At 40.2% G+C, this 21,593-nt stretch overlaps 1 protein-coding gene across 6 annotated transcripts in view; it reads left to right on the top strand.

Annotated features, from left to right (window-relative positions):
* Slx4ip (SLX4 interacting protein) overlaps positions 1-21,593 on the top strand; it is a 166,654-nt gene that overhangs the window by 67,256 nt on the left and 77,805 nt on the right. The window lies entirely within an intron of this gene.

The raw sequence follows: 21,593 nt of genomic DNA, 5'->3' as shown, positions 1-21,593 counted from the left end.
ACAGTGGTTAAGGTACTTCTGTGTAGGTCAGGATGATCATGTAGGCAAAGGCTAACCCAAAAGTTCCATGTGTTTGTCAGTCTGTGTGTCTGTTTGTCTAGATGATTTATAGTGGGCAAGCGTTTGCTTCTGAGGAAGCTTTAGAATTTATGAAATGATTTTTAGTCAGTCTTCTGTTTCAATTTCATACCATTATCTTTGGGTCTTTGTCCTTCTATCTACCACACAGATCACTGTAATAATACCTGGCCGGGGTGTTTGAACCTATGCTTGTGAATCGAAGCACGGCCAAGCAGCAGACTGCCATGGTACCTGTGTTGTAGCATGGATTGAGATTTCATTCCTGGAAATTCAGAGATACACAAGGAAAGACCGGATGCAAACCAGGGATAGGCAAAGTCCAGAGCCTTATGCAAGTTTTAGGATGAGCAAGTTATTCTACCAGAGATGATGTGTAAGATTTCCTGTGTATTATCAATGTAAATGCCACCTTTTATTGAAAGAAAGGAAAATATGATTGCTCTGTGGAAGTGGGCATATTCTGTTGGTTAGAAATTACTTCCCTGGAGGTGGTGGGTAGACAGACCTATGAGGACTTCGGGCTCACTGTGAGCTTCTTGACGTGGGCTTTGTGTTAACCATGGTGTTGCTCCACTTGTCACTGAGAGACTGGGACAGGGCCAGTTTCATGGAGAAGATGTGAGGACTAAATTTCTGTAATAGTAAGGAAGCCTTTGATTCCTGCCTGCTAACTGAAGCTGCTACCTCTGAGGATGCTGACAAGTTAGCAGACTGCTGCTCAAGACAGGGCTTTATCAGCATATAGTCAGTGGAATCTTAAGCAAGTCTCTCCACTTTCCAAGTTATTACCAACTTCAGGCTTCATAAGAGAAGGGGTTCTGGCTGTAGGAAATTTACATTTTTAAAGCAAAATGATATTGTTCCCCAAAAGCAAACCATAGTAGTTTGAACAAAGACCCCTATAGGCTCATATATTTGAATGCTTAGTCACCAGGCAGTGAAACTGTTTGAAAAGATTACAAAGATTAGGAGGTCTGGCCTTTTTTGAAGCAGTGTGTCACTGAGGGTGGGCTTTAAGGTTTCATAAGCCCATGTCAGACTCAGTCTCTCGTTCTTTGCCTATGCATTAGGATGTTGCTCTCAGTTTAAGTATAGAGCTTGTTTTCCCAAGTGCTGTAGCCTGGGAGGGGCCAGGGCTAGCTCTCCAGCTTTCCTGCCCTGCCTTCAGAGCCAGTTTTTCCAACCATGGCAGGGGGAGGGGCATGGGGAAAGGGCCTCACCTGTACCCATGCCACCACATGGCAGACCATTGGCAGCTCTCCTCAACCTCAGGGTTGGCTCACCCGCACCTCCTTGACCAGGGCTGCCCAGGTGAGGTGCCAGGCCCCTACAGAGTGTTGTAGCAGGCGAGGGACAGGGACAGCTCACCTGTTTTCATAATCCTGGGGCCAGCTCTCCCAACTGCACCCATGACACCTCCTGGTAGAAGAATGGTGGGGCCAGCTCTCCTGTGCTCTCATTCTCAGGACTCACCTGCTCACTTGTGCCCTAATTCAGGGATCACTGGCTTTCCTGTGCTCCCACTACCAAAGGGAACTCTGCTGTGCTGTCCAGGCCTGCTATAGGGCTTGCTCTCCTGAGTGCTGCTGCTGGTGAGGGACAGGGCCAGCTCTGCTGCTCTTTCCCAGCTGCCAGAATCAGCTCAACCACATTCATGCTTTTCCAAAATGCTGTCACCAATGAGAGGTGGGGCAGCTCTCCAGAGCATATGTATCTATGGCCACCAAAGCAGGTACCAAACTGGGATGAACAAAAGGACTGCCATCTGCTCTGCTCCTGACTCACATAAGAACACCACCACCAACATGGTGTCCCTTTGCCCATTGGCAGGGGAGGAGATGAGCTTTTTAAGGCTCCGAGACATATGAGTGAGATTTTGGTCTTTCTCTTTGCTTTCTGGATGACATGCATCAAAGAACAAGCATTTGTAGTGTCAATAACCTGATTTATCAGTTTATTGCTTTGTCACTTCTTCATTGGTTCTCATATGTGATAAATTGCTGATTAAGCAAGGTGGGTGTGTGCTCCTATGGTTTTTGGCAACAACTTCATAGTTTTAATGCTATGTTTAACTCTGTGGTCCATTTTAAGTTGATCATGTGATTTGAGGAATGGGTCGGACTTCCTTTTTGTGCATGTAGTTATCCCGCTGTCCCAATGCCATCTTATGAACATGCACTTTCTGATTTTTAATTATCTTCCCTTCAGGTTTCTGAAGAATACTATAAACTTAGAAAAAAAAGAGAGAGAAAACAATAATTGCTTCTTTTCTCCTCTCTGTCATTTATTTCCCTTCTTAAAAGTGGTCATTTTTCTCCGTTAGCTGTTACTTCTGGGTTTTGTTTTCTTTTTACATGCTTATTTGACAATTTCTTCAATATTAATTAGAGTTAAGTATATTTAGTTTTGAAACATTTTATATAAAGCGTTACTGGCTTTTCATTACTATGAATGTTTTATAATAAAAAATGTTATTACTGAGCCAAGCAGAGACTTTGATTGCATTTCCCTCTTGTTAACTTCTGTCCCCAGCAGATAGTCTTTCTATTCAGGTTTCCCCTTTGTCGTTCTGTATCCCTGTTCTGTAGGCATCCCTCCTGGGTTCCTCTACCTTTCCCTTTAGGCTGCTTGCTCTTTGTTGGTGCTAACTTAGAGAAGCTCCTCTGTCTGCACTAGCTTCCCCTCTTCCTCGCCCTATAGGAAAGCTTCTATCAGGGATTCTTTGCATCATAGATCCTGGAGGAGCCTAATGCCTACACTAGTGAAATACCTTATCTAGGATCTTGCTTTCTTTTCCACTTCATGGCTTATGAACACAAATTTAAGTGCTAAGTGGAGAACAGCTCACTTATCAGAATGGCAGTGTTACTTATCAAGATCAGAGTTCCAAGAAGCAAAGGACTGACCGGTACTGTATCCGCAAATACGGCTACGGAACCTCAAGGGGTGTCCTCACCATTCATGCCTCATTTGGAGGCTGCCTTTCTTTTAGATACAGTTTTTAAAATTGATAGAAATTTTTATATTTTCATATATCATAGCCAAGGGGAGGAGGTATGTAAAGTGTGCATATAGGAATTGCATTTGGCAGCAGAAAGAATGAACTGTGTGAAGAGAGAAGCTTTGTGGTGTGTGTGTGTGTGTGTGTGTGTGTGTGTGTGTGTGTACATATGAGAAGGTGAAATGCTTCTTCTATTCCTATGTGATAAGGTGATTGATTGTTTCAAGAATTATGTGAGCCTGGCAAAGCCTGAAATGCATTATCACAGACTAGTAAGATGGCAGTTCTTTCATGCTGTTCAGTACTATGTACTATGTAACTTATGCTGTGACAAATGCATAGCATGAGGCAACTTAAGGGAGGAAGGATTTAGTTTGACTCCTGTTTGAGGGTACAGTCTGCATAGCAGGGAAGGTGTGGTGGCAAGAGTGGTTCTCTGGTGTGGAGGAGTAGGATGGTGCTGGTCCTATTTTGTCCACAGGATGCAGGAAGGAGAGAGAAAGTTTGGCACTCTGCTCAGCTTCTCATCTGTTCACTTCTTATTCTGTCTAGAACCCTAACCCATGAGGCTAGGTCTTCTTGTAATTAAGCCTATCTGGAAACACCCTCACGACATGCTCGTTGGTATGTCTTCTAGGTGATTTTAAGTTCAGTGGAGCTGGCAATGAAGATTAACCACCAGAAATTCATCTCTTGTCAATTTGAACCCAACATACCACTTATAAATCATAACATCTCCCCTTGGTCTTCATATCCATCTCATAATGCAAAATGGATAAACATCCCAGCAGTCTTTGTTCAAAACACCCAAGCCCCATCTGAGACTAGACAAACTTCAACTGTGAGCCTTTATAAAGTAAATTTTGTATTTGTAATATACAGTGTCACAAAGTAATTATTCCTGTTCCAAAAACTAGGAATGGGAGAATAGTAAGGAGAGACTAGTAGTGTGTGTGTGTGTGTGTGTGTGTGTGTATGCATGTAATAACAATTCATGAAAAAAGAGGCTATACATTTTAAAAGTGGGCAAGGAGGAGTATATGGGAGAGTTTAGAGAGGAAAAAGAGGGAAATTAATTATTATAATCTCAAAATAATAATACAAAAATGTATTAATTAAAAAAGTAAGGTGAAAGAAGGACTGTGAATGAAATCCTGACATCAACATCTCATATCTGCAGGTTAACATTCTCACAGACACGCATGTATAAGGCACACACACACATGCACACACAAACACATACACTCATACATACAAACACACTCACTTATACGCTCTCTCATACATATACATACGCTCATATATACAAAAATGCTTAGACACACATGAACACACATGCAAACACAAGCATTCTCTCTCTCTCTCTCTCTCACACACACACACACACACACACACACACACAGGGAAATTACTGGGAAGAACAGTGAGGATGCTATGTTCAGAAAATGGCAAGTGGCTGTCACCTGTACCCTTTGAGGAAATGATCAAACTAAGGACAGTGACCTGACACAGCTCTTTTACTGTAGTTTTTAGTTCTGCATATTACAGAAAACTGTCTTTTCCAGATTTCTTGTGTGCTCTACTAGACTGCCTACTTACTTAAGCCAGTGCTGTAACACTTAACACATGGGGGAGAGCTCAAGAGATGTTTTCTGAATATCACCCATATATACACCTAGCCCATACACACACACACACACACACACACACGTAGATATGCACTACTTTACCTATTGGACATAAGCAATTTTACAGCTATAAATGCTATTTGTAAAACCACTTGGTACAGTGTGTTTTGATAGGGATAAGACAGGAGGATTAAGTTATGAAATCTAGTTCCTATGGGTATTATTATTAAATGAAATTTATTTTTCAATAAAAACAAAATTCTATGTATTTATAATATATTATAGTATCATATTTCAATTCATGTACATGTTGTATAATATTTAAATCAAGTTATACTTAAGTAGAACATACTTTGATCATATTCTCCAATTTACTTGATTATCTGTCCTCCCCAATTTCTTTATATTTACCTGTATTTATTGTCCACTTGTCCTTCTTTTGAAATATGTTAGTTCAGTTTGTCCACCCATCTCTTGATTATTATTTGTTCTTCTGGTGATGACTTTTTAGTTGTTTATGTATTCTGATATTAATTCTTTTTAGGATGAATAGCTAGTAAATTTATTTCCCCATTATGTAGGTTTTCTCTTTACTGGGTTAATTATCTTCTCTCCTGTGTAGAAACTCTTGAATTTAATTCAGTTCCACTCACCAGTTCTCATTGTTATTTCCTGAGCTGGTGGGGTCTTGCTCAGAAAATTATTGCCTTTTTAAAGTATTTTTGAAGTGTTCTGCAATGTTTTTTTGGATTCTGGTATTATGCTAATACCTTTGGTGAAATTTTAATTGATTTTTTTTTCACAGCATAAAGGATAGTTTTTCTTTTCTCTTTTCTTTTCATGTGATATCCAGTTTTCTGTTTACATCTGTTAAAAATGCAGTCTTTTCTCCAATCAGTGATTATGACTTTAGATGTGTGAACTTATTTCTGTAAACTTCATTCTCTGTAATTGGTTTGTGTATCTTTTCTGTGGGCCAGGAAGTGCATGCTGTTTTGTTACATTAGCTCTGCAGTATTTATTTTAAGTCAGTACTCACAGCAGTGTACCTTTTGCTCAGGACTGACTGACTGTGTCTTTTGTGATTCCATGTTAAGTTTCAGACTGCTTTGTCAGTTGCTGTGAGGAATGTCCTTTGGATTTTTGACAGGGAGCCCACTCAGTCTGTGCAGCACTTAGGTAATATGGTCTATGTTCACAATGAACATGGAGAAGTTTTGTTTGCTTTTTAAGAGTCTTTCTCAAGTTACTTCTCCTCTGATTTACAGTTTTCTTTGTAGAGATCTTTCACTTGCTTGCATAGGGTTGCTCTTCAGTATTTTTTCCAGACCCTTTAATTTGTTTGTTTATTTATTTATTACATATACAGCATTCTACCTGCATGTATGCCTGCGTGCCAGAAGAGGGTACCAGATGTCATTATAGATGGTTATGAGCCATCATGTAGTTGCTGGAAACTGAACTCAGGCCTCTGGAAGAGCAGAGTCTCCCTGCCATCTCTGAGCCATCTCTCCAGCTTTTTTCCTGGCTCTTATAAATGGAGTTGTTTTTTGTTTTTTTTGTTTTTTTCTTTTTTCCTCAGTTGGTTTACTATTGATCTCATTGCCATTTCTCTCACCTCAGTATTGTGCTAGCTATGTGCTTCTAGTCTGTTGGTTTTATTGTGTAATGGCATGATCCTCCTGTGCCTGTTTTCTTCTAAGCTTTTATCATGAAGAAATACTTTGTTTCGTCAAATTCTTTTGCTTCGTCTATTGACATGGTGTGCAATTTTTCATTTGTAGACTTACATGTGGAGCCATCTCTGAAAAGAAACAAACTTAATTATGGTGTATGATCTTCATACGGTGTTCAATTTGGCTTGGAGATGTTTTGTTTACGATTTATATATCTGTGTTTATCAGAGCTCTTATATTAATAAAAACTTAATCAAGTTTTGGTGATGTTATCTTCATAGCATGAATTTGGAAGCATTTTTTCAAATTTTGTGTTATGAGATAGTTTAAGCACCAAGGGCATTAGTCCTTTAATAAAGAGCCATGAGGAGTTTATTGTATCTGTGGTCTTGGGTTTTCTGTGTCCAAAGCCTTAAGTTTTTAAAAAAGTTAACCCTTAATGGCTCTCTGGATTTTGATGTTTTGTTGTTGGTGGTTTTTTTTGGTTTTTTGTTTGTTTGTTTTTTTGAGACAGGGTTTCTCTGTCTAGCCCTGGCTGTCCTGGAACTCACTTTGTTTTTATGTCATGTTATTTTACTTTCCTGTCTTTAGTTTGTACCTTAATGTCTTTTTTTGTGACCTAAATATCCAGGCTTTGATTTTATTCATATCACAAAAGTCTTGCATCTTATGTGTGTGTGTGTGTGTGTGTGTGTGTGTGAGAGAGAGAGAGAGAGAGAGAGAGAGAGAGAGAGAGAGAGAGAGGTGTTTATTATTGTGTAAATTTATCAATCTTGGCCCAAGCCCTCAGATTTTCTGTCCTCCTTTAGCTATTGATAATAATTGAGTTTTTCAAGTAAACTTACTGAACTTTTTAAGATTTTTGGGTTTCCTCCCAACATCTCTTTGTTGAACTTGTTGTTCATATTTTGCATTGCTTTCCTTAACTCATTTCATTGCATTTCTTTATTTCCTTGGCATCCCCTGATCTTAAAAAAAAAAAATCACTCGGTTAAATTCTGCATCTAGTATATCATGAGTTTCAGCTGAGTATTTGGGGCCTTTCAGTAGAGAACTGTGAGACTCTGGAGGAGTTGCGCTGCCTTGATTTTGTCGTATGTCTTGTATATTTATATTGAGATTTTTAGATCAATTTTAATGACTTATTTTTTTCAGTTTCACATGAGTCTTGTGACATGTCTTAGGATAGCTGATTATGATGAATATATTTCCAGTTGGCTTTGATGTTGTATTTCCAGTTGGCTTTCACTAAAACGTGAAGCTCATTTCTTATCTCTCAGGGGATTAGTATTTTGTCAAATTTTGTACTGTTGTAGAGTCGGAAGGTCCTGTTTCCCTGTAGGTCTGACAAGAGTGGCACGTGTCTAGTAACAGGTAGATCTGTTTTATATATGAACTTCAGGAGGTATGCCCTTTGTAATTACTGCTCCAGCTTTGCCAACAGCACCCAGTCTGAGCAGTCTGGGAACAACCTATGCTGTGATCTCTCCTAGGTGTTGCATACACAGTTGCTTTCTTTCTGCTGTTTCTACAGGGAAACATTAGGCTAGGGCCTTTAGGCCCTACCTAGCCATGCCTTCTTAGAGCTTTGTTGACAGTTTGTGGTTTTTAATCTTTTGTTCTTTGAGTTAAATTTTCACTAACATTCAAACCCGAGTGTTTTGTGGATAGAATGTGATTACATGTAACCCAAGGAAGGTGGCTCAGAAAAGCATCAACATACAAAGTGGCAACCTTGATTCCATGGCTTCCTAGAAAGGACCAAACAAATAAGAATAAGGGCAGCAACAAATAGCAGTGAACCAGACCCAAAACTAAAGTGAAAACCACACACCAAGTATAAAAGCCTTATAGGAGGATTTGTGGCAGAAATAATTTTAAAAGGATGTTTAAAAATGAGGCTAACAAATGAAAGAAGAAATGGGAAAGTAAAAGCAAAAGAAAAGTTAGGATATTAAAAATGCAGAAGGAAAAAGTGTGAGAAAGATGGAAATTGAAGGTGCAGCAATGAGTTTACTACACTGCTTTGGCTCCTGGGGGGGGGGGGTGTCACACTCCCAGGCACCTGCCCAAAAGCTCTTTGGATTCTCAAATGAAAGACACGTGAGAGCACGTACACACACACACACACACACACACACACATACACACACACACACGTTGAGGCCAGTTAATTTTAAAATGCCTTGGGTAGCTCAAAGACTGGGCAGTTCTAATCCTCCCCATGGCTAGCCCCCATTTCTCTCCTGTAATCCTGGCTTAACACCTTCTAATTCTGTATTTTATATTTGTTGCCCTGGCTCCTCCTGGGTGGTTTCCTAGTCTTTGCTGCCCAAGAGGCTTCTGGGCAGCCTTTCTGGGCACCACATTCTTCTCTCCTACATTTCAGATGATTTTTTTTTCTGTAGCTCTAAGCCTGATCCGTCTCCCTCCAAATGATGGCAATTCTCCTCTCCTTCCTCCCAGTTCCTAGCTGGAGCAAATCTAAAGATCCTGCCTCAGTCCACCTGCCCAGTCCACCAGGCTGCTGGCTCTCTATTGGTAAATCTCAAACTAACTGGGGACAAGGACCTTCAGCATTTGGACAAGCAGATTCCTGATTTGGGGCCCGGATTAATTCAAAGCATTAGAACCAATTCCCAACAGAAGGTATAATTTAAAGAAAAAAAACTTGAAAAGATAATGAAAGGATTTAAGTAGAGAGAAGTAATAAATAGCATGACAAATAAACAAAAGAGAATACTGAAGAAATTTTATATTGTAAATGAATATATGTATATTTATTTATATACAGAGAGGGAAGGGAAGGGAGGGAGGGAAGGAGAGAGAATCTGCCAGTGTAAAAACAAAAGGAGGAAGAGAGGGAGGGATGAGAGAAGAGAAAGAGTGTGAAGAAGGAAAAACGGATTGGTCATAATGAACAGGGCAAGGTGACAAACTTGCAGGTGGAATGGCCACAGTTGATCCTGTGCTTTCCACCTCCCATACTGCAGCTTCCACTGTGGTTTCTCAGGCCCAGTCGCTGCACGAATGTACTCCCTGGTCAGTCTACTACATACTCCTTAGCTGGCTGATGGAGTCAGCTGCCATCCAAAAGCAAAGGGGGCCTTACACCATTTTTGTCTCAGACCCAAATTCTTCTGTGCATATTTTCCAATGACATTGTTTCTATGGCTTTTGACTAGTGTCACATGAGGTCACAAGGCAGATGATGGCCAAATAACCTGGTAGTACCACTATGGATTCTGAGCTACCGGGAAATGTAGCAAATTAATTAAGGTCCTCTGAGCAGAAAGCACAGGTACTGTCCTCTCAGAATGCTTTCTAAGATGGTGCCAATGCAGTTCCATTGAAAAGCAGCACTTCTCCAAATGTGAGCGTACTGTGGTCAGACTGCCTTTCTGTTCCTCATGTTTCTATATAATTTCCCCACTATTTTTCTTTATTTTTTTCCTCTCCTCTCTGTTGCACCAAAAAGCTGCCATGGACCCAGTGCTAATACACTGTTTGTCTGCGTGTCTTCTGGTAACTCTCTCCAAGTCTCTGCGTAATGCTAAACTTCAGTGCCCTCCACCTCGGCTTCCACCTGTCTCAGAAGCTGTGGCCCACACCCAATTCTAAAAGGCTGAGAAGCTAGAAAGTACTTGTTGCTTCTAATTCCTCACCTTGGTTTCCTCTATAACTGTTTTCTTATTTGTTTGTTTTTATATAGTTCTGAGATTGACTAAAATGTTCCCTCCTTCCCTCCATATGCTCATGCAGTCAGTGCCTGTTGATTTACTTCCAAGACATGATTATATACACAGACCATTTCTATGATACATTTCCTGTTTGTTTCTAAAATGAAACCCTAAATGTCATGGAAAACAGGGACAGTGACAGCTTATTTATGTCCTCCCCAAGTCTAGTACAGCCCACTGCACCAAATGCAGTGAGTATTAGTGAATGAAGGAATTGATTGAGTGAATGGCTATAAATGAAAGGATGGTTGCGTGGATGGGTGAGTGAGTGATGTAGTGCAGGAGACAATGTATTTTGACTGCCTGCTGGGTGATGGCTTATGAGACAAACTCATGGTAAGTTTTAAAATCATGAACAGAATAAGACATCTTTTTAAAAGTTAGTTATATCATCAAAGTCAAATTATTACTTTGCTGCAACTAAGTTCTTATTGAATATATTAGATACTAAGTCTTTGCTTGAGGGCAGGAAATAGTAGATAAAGAGCAATGTTTGAAAAGTTGGTCAATAAGTAAAGGTAGGTATTTGGGGAGGTTCTGCCTCTTGCCTGACATGGCCCTGGGAGGGCTGGTCTGAATGCTATAATGCAGAGTGTACAGGTCAGGCTTGTGGGTCCTCATACCCAGCAAAGCCATGAAGATGGTTTGGGTGAGTGTTAAGAAAGCAGAAGACCTGTCAGTGGCAGCAGGCCTGAGGGTCTCAGGCATAGGATTGTGGGAGGGAAAAGAGCTGCAGGCATCATGGGGTTGTGTCTGTTTGCAATCTATGACATAGTTATAGGGGACAGCTCACATAACTCCAAGGCAGGAGAACCCTCTGCAGTAATTCTCACAGCTGCTCCTCTTTGGGAATCATCCTGGATCTTTTCAGACTCTATTGTTGCTGCTCAGTGTGAGGGTGTGCATGTTAGAGAAGTGACCATACAGACACACACTCTTGACCATGAGCTGCCTTAGTTCCATGTTGCTGAGACCATACTTGTTCCATTAGTTATGACTAGGCTTCCAGTGCAGTCAGAACCTAGAGCTCCCAAGGGCCCACTCAGTGCTGATGAGAAAATAGTCATAGGCAAGAAGTTTAATTGGAAATTCAGTTTGCTCCATACATAAAATGCCTTTGATGTTTAAAATAATTAATATTTTTGTGAGTTGCTTTCAAGTTTTATTTGATCAGTGTGGTGCATGGTGGCACGAAGAAGAACAGGAGTATTAGGTAGCCAAGTGATGTATGTGTAGAGAACTGCAAAGAGTCTAGCAGACCTGGGATTCTTCCATTTACTTGGTACTTAATTGTATCTCAGTTTACAGATCTGCACAGTGGGGTTAATGACAGTGTTTGCCCACATCAGACGCTGAGTCTCTCCAAAGGTCTGATTACTTGTCTTATCTCATTGCTTATTTCTTGGATATTTCTCCTTGTCATTTCTTGATTTGAGCTGGCTTGACTTCTTGTTGCCAGCATGACATAATAACCTCTTAAACCTTTCAGAGTTGGTTGTATCAAATGCCACTTTCAACCCATCTCTCTCTCCTTCCTTTAGAAGGTTGTGTTCTTTCCTGCAAGATGCCTTTCTTCTAAATTGATTATTTTGTTTATTCCTCACACAACCTCCCAAGAAAGGAGTATATGGAAAGGTAGAAACCATCCAATGCTTTCCTCTTACCTACTGCTTGTTTAGTCTGTTTCAAGCTCACTTGCCCCATGTACAGTCTTTTGTGATTTAGTATGGATATGCACTTTGATGCCCATGAATTTTTTTTCTCCTCTCCTTAGTCTGGAAATGACTCTTAGTCACGTTTCTATCTGCATAAAGACAGGTCTTTAAACCATGTCTTCTGGCAGTAAGATATGTGGTCTCTGCTTTTAATCAGTTTGGGTTTAAAAAAGTATTAAGAGTCAGCTTTTCTCAAGTGGATGTATAGGAATTGTGGGGATTGCATTATACATTGTTTGATGGTTTTTGGAGTGAGCTGGAGTATAATTCATTAAGAAATAAGGTTAGTAGTATTTCCACAAGGAGCTACTTTCAGTATAACAGGAAGCTTCAGAAGCAGGCAGCTGACAAGTGCTGACTCTGAAATGGGCAGTACACTGGGGTTGGGGGTGGGGTTGCTCTTAGATGCCAGCTCTCTTTCCAGGGCTACTGTAACAAGTTACCACAAATGGACAGAAAACCAGATAGAGCCATTCACTCACAGTTCTGAAAGCCAACAGCCTGCAGTAAGTTGCCAGCTGGACTAGGCTTTGTCGGCTCTAGGGGAGAATTCCTTTTTGGCCTGTTCCAACTTTGATGGTTGCCAGTTTTGTTGTCTTGTGAACACATCTGTTTGCTCCATCTTATCCCACCTTTCCATCTGTGTGTCTGTCTCTTCAGTGTCTTTTCTAATGGCACTCATGATTGAATTTAGGGCCCATATTGATAATCCAGGGTGCTGTCTTCAAAACTTGTAATTTAGTTACATCTATAATCATCCCCTTTTAAAATAAAGCAGTCCACATTGTAGAGTAGCACGTGCACAGTGGGACTACCAGCCAGCCCTAAAAGAGCTTCCAAAGCGTGAGGCCCCTTTAGCTATGTGCTCTCTACTGGTAATTCATATGTTTTCATCTGGTCTTGGTCATCACACAGCAATTGATATTTTGCTGGTTCATTCATTCACTTAACAGGTAATCATGTCATAAAACAGGCCCTTTTGCTAGACTTCTGTATATACACCAATAAATTGTAAATTCTGTTTCTCATAAAGTCATTATGCCCAGAAGGGACAGTTTTCTCATTAGGGGCCCAATATCCGTGTTCATAAATAACTACAGAAATAAGGAAGCAAAAATATAAAGAGAAATTTTGACAGTAATAGTAGGCATGGAGAGTTTACAGGAGGTCTAGGCAGATATCTTATTTCATGATTTACCCACTGAAGTATTTGAACTGACTCTTTACGGTGGACTTACTACACAAATAGCAACTGGCTAACTTGAAATTGCCTCTGTCAGATCATCTCAGTGTACTCAATAAATCCCCAGGTTATCTTGTAAAACCTTTGTATCTCCATGTACCTTAGTAAGTTGTTTACCACTAGGAAAGTGACAGGGTTTGCATGTGATTTCTTTACCAAAAAAAAAAAAAAAAAAAAAAAAAGGCAAAGGGGGAAGACCAGCACACTTACAGTTACCAATTATTATAATCACTCTTATCATTTGCATTGTATTCTGCTTTTTCATTTGAGAAAGTGTGGGTAGAGGGAACAGCTGGTGCCTCTGTAATTATACATAACCCTAAACCTGCCTTTTCTGCATACTCTTGGGAGCAGAAAAGAACTGCCATCCTCTGTCATGCATAATCCATTAAAACTATGTACCCACATACACATATGCACACATACATATGTATGGATATAGACCATGTAATTATACAAGTGATTGGTCTCTTGGGTATTGAACACTTATTAAGAGTAGACTTTTTAATTTTATTTTATATTTTTAAAATGTGTGTATGTATGTGTCTACGTGTGTGTGTCTGCCTGTGTCTGCTCATGTGTTTCAAGGGGATACGTACTACAGTGTGTGGCAAAAGACAATTTGTAGAATTTATTCTCCTACTTTTACAGAAATTCTGAGATTGGAATTCATACCATTAGATTTGTAATGTAATGAGTTCTTTACTCTCTGAGACATCTAGCTAGCCATGATGTTAAATTTTTATTTTCATTTTTGAAATTAATAAAAATAGTTTACATTCTTAGAAAATAATTTTAAAAAGCTACTTAAGTTTTTGCCTGGGATGGTGGGTGAGTACCTAAATCCTAGTACCTCAGAGACAGGTATAGAAAAGTTTTTTCCAACTTTTTACTATTGGTTATGACTTGAAGTTATATGAGAACAAGTGAGCACACTGGAATAGAAGAAAAGGGGAGGAGCTTTGTGATAAACCTGATCCTTTATAGGAATATCACTCTGGATAGGGAAGCCTAACCATCCATTTTTGAGATGACAGTTTTAAGATGGAGATTGAATCATTCAAGAAAAATTTGTATCTTCCCCATTTACTTTTATCTGATACTTTTGAGTAATAACAAACAAATCAATGTTTATAGATAGAAATTAATTTTAGTTAGAAGCTAAAGTGCTCTTGAGGAATAAGTTCATTGTCTTTATAATGCTCTTGGAAAATTCTTATCTTTTCTCCCATTATCTAGTCTCCCTTTCTTGTCCTCTCTTTCCTCCCCATGTGGTGAGTCGGCATTCTCCCAGACTAGCCCTTTGCATGTCTGCTTATGGGTCTGGTTTTGGCCTTTCTGCCCAGTCTTGAGTTTGTAGAAGAGAATTCCATTGTGCTCCACGAGAAGGCTTACACCTGGCTGCGCAGAGGAGCAGGCCAGCATTCCTCCTGCTTCTTATGTTTCCTAGGCCCAACAGTTTGACTGGTCAGCTTAGGTAATTTGGGGATTTGGGATTTTTCCTGCAAAGCATGAATATAAATATCTTGAACACCCTCACACTACACTAAATGAAGCCCATGTGAGACTGTAGAGAACACCCAGAGCTTTCCTTTATTCTTGTGACTTAATGTGGCAAATTTATTATTTCATTTTGATCTGTGCCTGGAAAGAAATGTTTTGATACATTCATGGTTTGTTTAGAGGGAATTCTGACTCAATTTGTTTTCAGGGTTTTGGTTTTTGTAATAAATTTCGATGGTGTCCAACAGTGCAAGCACATTCCAAGATTGCTTCTGCTTTAACACCATTGAAGGTGCAGTCTTAGGAGTATTGCTTATGAAAGGGAAATTCCCTGTTTAACTAGTAGGAGGTGTTTTCTTTTTATCATTTAATTTTACTTTCTGCCCTTTAACTGTATTATAGAAGAGATAAAAATCTATGTTCAGAGTGATCATGGTATTCTCTCACTTTTTCTTTATAATCCTAAGAAAAGGAAGAATACCAAAATCATGGAAAATTCACTGGCTCTTCCCGTAATTGCTATCAATAAAATGTTCTTTTCATTCTAGTCCCCCTGGATGTAAACTCGCACAAGCCAAAATTAGCAATAATCTCCATGCCAAGAGAATTTCATGAGTTCGGGAAGCCCTTTGAGTCTCTGCCCTTAGTCTGGCAATTGTTTCATTTCTGTGCTAATGACAGAATCCAAGGCCATGTTCATTCTCCAGAGGACCCAACCACAGACTAGGATTTGGATACTGAACAGCTTAGTGAAGGTGTGGGTAATCTTATTCTATCTGTAGTGATGTTGGCTACCCAGGCAGCCCTGTCAAAAGCCTGGTCATCAGTAGCAGTTTTGGGAACCTATACTGTGAACTGAGGATACTACTACCTTTGTAGCACATCAAGTAATAATGTGAGTGACTCGTATATGCAAAGACTAAATGAATGGTGTAGAGTTTTACAACTGAATGAATAAAGTCTCTTTGGAAGCATGAATAGCATAAAAAGGCTTACCTGTGTCACTTCTCCAGAGTAAACTAAGGCAATCGCAGCAGCACAACTTCAGAGATTGAAGCACAATTACACACTGGCTTGTACTTTCATCTTATTGGTTAATCTTTGTTTTTGGCATAAGTCTGTGTGTTTACACAATTCAATGACTCTGAGCTTTTTATCTTGTAAAGTGTGTTGATGCATTCATTCGGAAAGTCAGTAGACATGGTACTGTGGCAGCTTTGTGGTTTTTAGGTTTTGATTTCCCTCTGAAATTACCACCATGCTATTAAACTTTGATGAAGTTAAGAGCATCAGATGATAGAAGAAAATGCTTACTAGTGGTTTTCCATGTTTGGAGTTTGGGAAGCGTGCTCTTTTCATGAAGGCGTCTGAGAGTGCACATGGTGAGAAGCTCCTTGGCCACATGTAAATTGAGAAATACATTTCAACATCAGTTTTGATGAAACTAGGAATATGAGCCTGCCATGGAGAAACAACTGATTCCCTCATCACTTACAGCATGAGCATAAAGATGTGGTGTACAGTCAGTGTTTTCCCATCTTTCTTAAAAATAGTATGGGTTATAAAAAGAAAATAACTAACTTTGTATGGAGACAAATCTTTTTTTTTTTTTTTAAGTAGTTTTAATCCATTGAATTGATGTCCAGGTGGAAAATAAAGACCAATTGATAATACTTTTCAAAGGAAGCAATGCTACAGCTCAGCTCTGCTTAAAGTGTGAGTGTCAGCCTGAGAAGTAGTTCTCACACATGCACTGGAGTGTGTGGTTGTAATGTCTTCATTCCATTACTCCCTCTTTTGAAAGCAAGGTCTCATTATGTTGAGCAGGCTGCCTTCAAAGTCCTAGGCTCAAAGTGTTGCTCCCAACTTCTTGAGTAGCTGGTCCTACAGACGTGCACCATCACTCTCCACTGGAGTCCTTACCTTTACAGGAATACTTAGGATTATTCCAGTTCTAAATTGTAGTATATATCTCCCTTGGTGGACTGCCCATGGATGGTGTGCCAAGCAGTAAGATGAGGACTGAGTGAGTCACTAGACAGAACCCGAGTAGCTGACTAGCTTGCAGTGGGATCAGATGCTCTCTATTTGACTGCTATGTCCTGTTATAGCAGTAGTTCTTAACCTGTGGGTTGTAGCCCCAACAGAAGTCATATATCTGATGTAATGCAAATTAAATATCAACATAATTCATAACAGTAGCAAAATTACAGTTATGAAGTAGCAACAAAATAATTTTATAGTTGGGGGACAGCACAACATGAGGAATTATATTAAAGGGCCGTGGCATTAGAAAGGTTGAGAAGCACTGGGTTACAGGGCCAGGTCCTCAGTCCTGCCTCCTGTCTGTCCTGCTTTGACAGAGCAGATTCTCTTGAAAAGATGAGGCTTAGTCCGATGCAGTTTGCTGAGTGCTTGTGCAGGTGGTGTATTCTTGCTTTCACTGGGCAGAGTTTAAGACACCCCACAGAGTGCTGTTGTGCATGGTCCTTCTTCTGCAGTCCTGGCTGAGTTTTGCTTCCCCGATCTGACGTGCTATAAAGTGAGGGAGTCACCACTACTCTGCTGCTCCTCATTTTACCCTAAGTGGCCTCTTAGTCAGTTAACGCTACATCATCTTCCCGTCTCAGCCTACAACAGTGTACAAAGAGAGGGCCACTTCAGATACTGCTTGAATGCTGCTGAATCTGTGAGTCTGAAATTTGAAACGTTTCATTGTTGACATTATAGTTTAGGAGACTTGGATTTGGGGTTTCAGAACTAGTGACGTTCAGCTGGTAAAATCTGTGTAAATATTCCAAAATCAGACAAATTCTGAACTCTGCAGTGGAACCTTGGAGGTGAAAGCAACAAGTCTGTGTTCTGGGGATCTGGGGACAGGGTTTGGCAGCAGGAGAAGCTTCAGCCAGAGCTGCTTCTGTGCTGGGCCACTCGTTCCTCAGAGCTCTGCCATCAGAGAGGCCCTACTTTTTGCTTTATCCTTGTTGCTGTGAGTGACATTATATCCTGAGCATTGTTGTCTTTGCACTTGTTGGCAAAATTTGCCCTTTTAGAGCTGGGCTCTTCAGACATTTCTATATTTGACTGACATGTGGACCCTGTACGTTTGTGACTTATCTTAGTGAAAAGAGGAGCTTAAATGGTCCCCTCTAGTGTGGGAAAACATTAGAGCATTTATCCCTGCTTAATTTATTTAATAGAAATAACAACAACAACAATGCCTAATCCGGGCTGGGGTTTTCTCTCATATTAGAGCACTTGGTTAGAATGCATTCAGTCTCCAGGGCTTTGTATGTCACTAAGGGTAGACATTGGTGTTTCAAAAGCACCCCCACACCAAGCACTCTGGGTCTTTGTGTCTGCTGCTTGTGGCTCAGAAGGTAAAGCTCTCAGCTATTGATCCGGTGCTGTGCCTGTCTGCTTTCTGGCATGATAATAATGGACTAACCCTCTGAAAGTATAAGCAAGCCCCCAATTAAATGCTGTCTTTTATATCTGTATCCAGCCATGATAATAATGGACTAACCCTCTGGTACTGTAAGCAAACCCCCAATTAAATGCCTTCTTTTTCAAGAGTTCCTCTTCACAGCAATGGAGCAATAAGACACACATACACATACACTTGCAAACATACATGCATACACACACACACACACACACACACACCAGATACACATGCCTGCATACAAGACACAAAATATATACATATAAATACGCACAAATAAATGCATACACATACATACAAAGAGACACATACTGTCATGTACACACACAGAAACAAACATGCAAATGTGCATAGATATGCAGAGACACAGATGCAAACTCATGCACACAATGCACCCCCGCATACACAGACATGGTAAAATATTTGTGATACCTATAAAAAGTGTGAAAGATTAATATTTTAAGAAACTTAGTACCTACATATAACATTACTCTGTAACCCAAAAGTATATATAATTATATATGCTAATTGATTATGAAGAAGTTAGTATTAACACCTTTATATAATAGTTACATGGGAGGGCCCTCAGTTTAGAAAAGTGAGTGGAGGGAGGGAAGAAGGGAGGGGAATCTCCTCTCCAGGTGGATGATGCTACCCCCTCAGTTATGGCCTGGTGTAGCCTCATGGGAAAAGGTATTCTTCTTGTGACTTACTTGGTAAAAATGACTCTTGTTTAGTTTCCACCTTACACCAATGAGAAGACTCTTGCTAACCATCCAACCATACAGCAGTTGGAGAGTTTAAAATATTAAACCAGTGTTTAATGTTTCAAGAAGAATTCTGAAAATGAGACTCATGATGCTGCCAGCCAGGTAAAGGGAGCTTCACTTCAGCATGCAGTCATGGGTTTCGATGAAGAAGACACAAATGAAAACTGCAGAAATCCTTGGTGGAGGCCAGGTGGGAAGTGGTGTTCATCAGAACCAAGGTTCTATCTTCTGCTTGATTGTTTGCCTTCTGACATTGGGCTGGTATATGCTCAATAAAAAGCAACTGAATAAGTAGCTAGTGGCCACCAGAGATGGAGCACTGCACGGTTCAGGGATGTCGAGTTCCATGAGGCTGGAGCATCTGGCAGATGGTATGCCTTACAGCAAGCCATGCAGCTTATCGAAAGAACCGAGGCAAGATTTCAGAGAGAAGAGGCTGGCTATTAATAATTCCAAGAGTGGGTCATAAAATGCAGCTGACTTGGGCAAATTGGGATGTATGGTTAGCTTCTCATAGAGTTAGTCTTTTCTCTGAGAACAATTGAAAGAAAGCTCTCAAAGTTCTTCTAGTGGAGTAGAGGCTGGGGACAAAGTTGAACCCAGTTTGATCCCTCTAGGAGCAGACTGAAGTCGAATTGATGGAGGGACCACAAGAGAGTGCTGCAGAGGACCAAGCAAAACAAAGTGGTGGCTTGGATTGTAGGAGGAGCTGGGTACCTGGGACTCTAGGATGGGGGTTGTCTGTGACTTCTGGAGAAGGGAGTGTCAAGTCTTAGAAGCAGAAAGGTCATGCTACCATTGACCTAGAACTGGAGAGGGAGCAGGTTGTTGGGGGGAATTGAAAAGTGAAGGTATGGACATTAAAGTTTGCATTCTTATCTTATGAACATCATTATCTTATGAAAAGGGAAAGAGTGAATAACCCTGCCCATTCTTCATGTTCTTTTTCCTCTGCTTTCTGCCCCTCTATCCACCCATTCACTATTGACTTAGGCCTAAAATGTAAACGGAAAACAATCTCTTTCTTTCCTTACAGGTAAGTGTGTCTTACAAAGTAGGTGCTGAGTGAACCTGCTTAGCAGAGCAAATGGTTTGTCCAGGAGAGAGGGGATTAGAGATGCCTTTAGAGAGCTTGAAGACCTTGGGCTACAAATAGCCTGCTTGGGAATATGAAATTAGGAACACTAGTGAAGAAGAAAGAGAAGCTAGGATGGGGCCTGGAAACTCCCCATAGGAGCCTGAAACGCTAGAGTCCTTCAGGGAACGTCCTTTGCATTTAGAATTGTAGCTGGTTTGCAAACATCTCATGTCATATAATAGCTTCTCTCCAGGGTCTTCACCTTACCTTTTTTAAAGCATGTTGAAAGCGGGTTGCCTGTGGATAGCACTTTTGTTCCATGAGGTAGACACACACTGAAATAGCTCAGTCCTCTAATCATCTGTTCTCTTGTCCAAGAGAAGAGTTTTATGTCCTTGCATGCATAACCCAGCAACTCCCTGAGGTGTTTATGAGGCCTGTGTGCTGTGGCAGGCGCTACCTTCCGGGCAGGTAACTTTACTCTATGAGACTTGCCAGCGTGGCCAGCATTGCCCTCTTCTGGTAATGCTGCAAATGCACTGACTTTTTACAAGGAAGGAAATTGAACCTCAGTATTCACTTTGATCAACTGTGCCCTGCCACCTGGCATTAAGCCCTAATAATGAAATGAAGGTTTGCCTTCAGTAGTGTAATATATACTCCAGCCATATAACTGTGCAAGTCTAACCTTATTTACAGTTTTGGCTTGTGGGGACTACCTTGGATATTCCTACCACTTTCCACATCTGTCCACTTTCTTGATGAAATATTTCTTCTGCTTTTTTCACTGCTTATGAAAGCCTGTCTTGTCTGGCTTCTTCATTAGCTAATACATGTGAGTTTGCATTGTTGACAGTGGCAGCAATTACAATGAGTATGGCTCTAATCAATTTTAGTATCTAGTATCTCTGAAGCAGTAGGACAGAGAATATTATAGGCCTGGGCTAAACAATGTTCATTAGGGACATCTTAGTATTTCTTGGTGACATACCTTATGTGCTTTATAATTCCGAGGCAACTTTATGTCACACGGTAAAACTTGAGCTACACTGAAGTAACTGCCTCCATTGGAAGGAGCAGAGAGAATATGGTATTTCAGTGTTGTTTGTGGAGTAGCTACTCAAAGAACAGGCCCTGCAGTTTCTTCTTTTCTCATTAGTCTTTGGCAGCTTCCCTTTTCTTCTCCAGTAGAGTAGATATGCTCTCGGTGAATGAATGGACATTGTTGTACAGAGGAACCACAGTGAATATTTATAAGGGAAATGGTGTTTTATGGGGCATTTAAGTACTTCTTTAATAAAATCCTTTAATGTAATCCTTCTTAAAATGTAGAGTTTTAGTTATCTCGTTAAATAGCTACTTGACACTTAAACCTGAAGACTAGCACAGATAAAAGCTAGGGACGATGCTTATTCCTTTTATTAGAATATAAAGACATGATGTTTATCTTTTCAGCTAGATCGATTTGATGTCAACAGTTAAGATAATTAGGGTTTTTTTCCTAGAAATTTAATAGCAAAAGGAAATACATCTTTTTGGGAGATTAATTATGATGCATGGAAGAATCCTTGGGTAATAATAATAATAATAATAATCTTGGATAATCTGCACTGTCAGGCTTCCTCAGTAGGTGTATGATAATGTATGATAAACAAAACCTGATGCTTCCTTAAATTGAGGAGTTGAGAATGGGACAAAACTGTCCTGTTAAGG

The sequence above is a fragment of the Mus caroli genome, unplaced genomic scaffold (assembly GCF_978045245.1).
Source record: "Mus caroli unplaced genomic scaffold, Mus_caroli_1 scaffold_2, whole genome shotgun sequence".
NCBI classification, from domain to species: domain Eukaryota; kingdom Metazoa; phylum Chordata; class Mammalia; order Rodentia; family Muridae; genus Mus; species Mus caroli.
The sequence above is the reverse complement of the archived record's forward strand: the minus strand, read 5'-3'. Positions and strand labels throughout refer to the sequence as shown.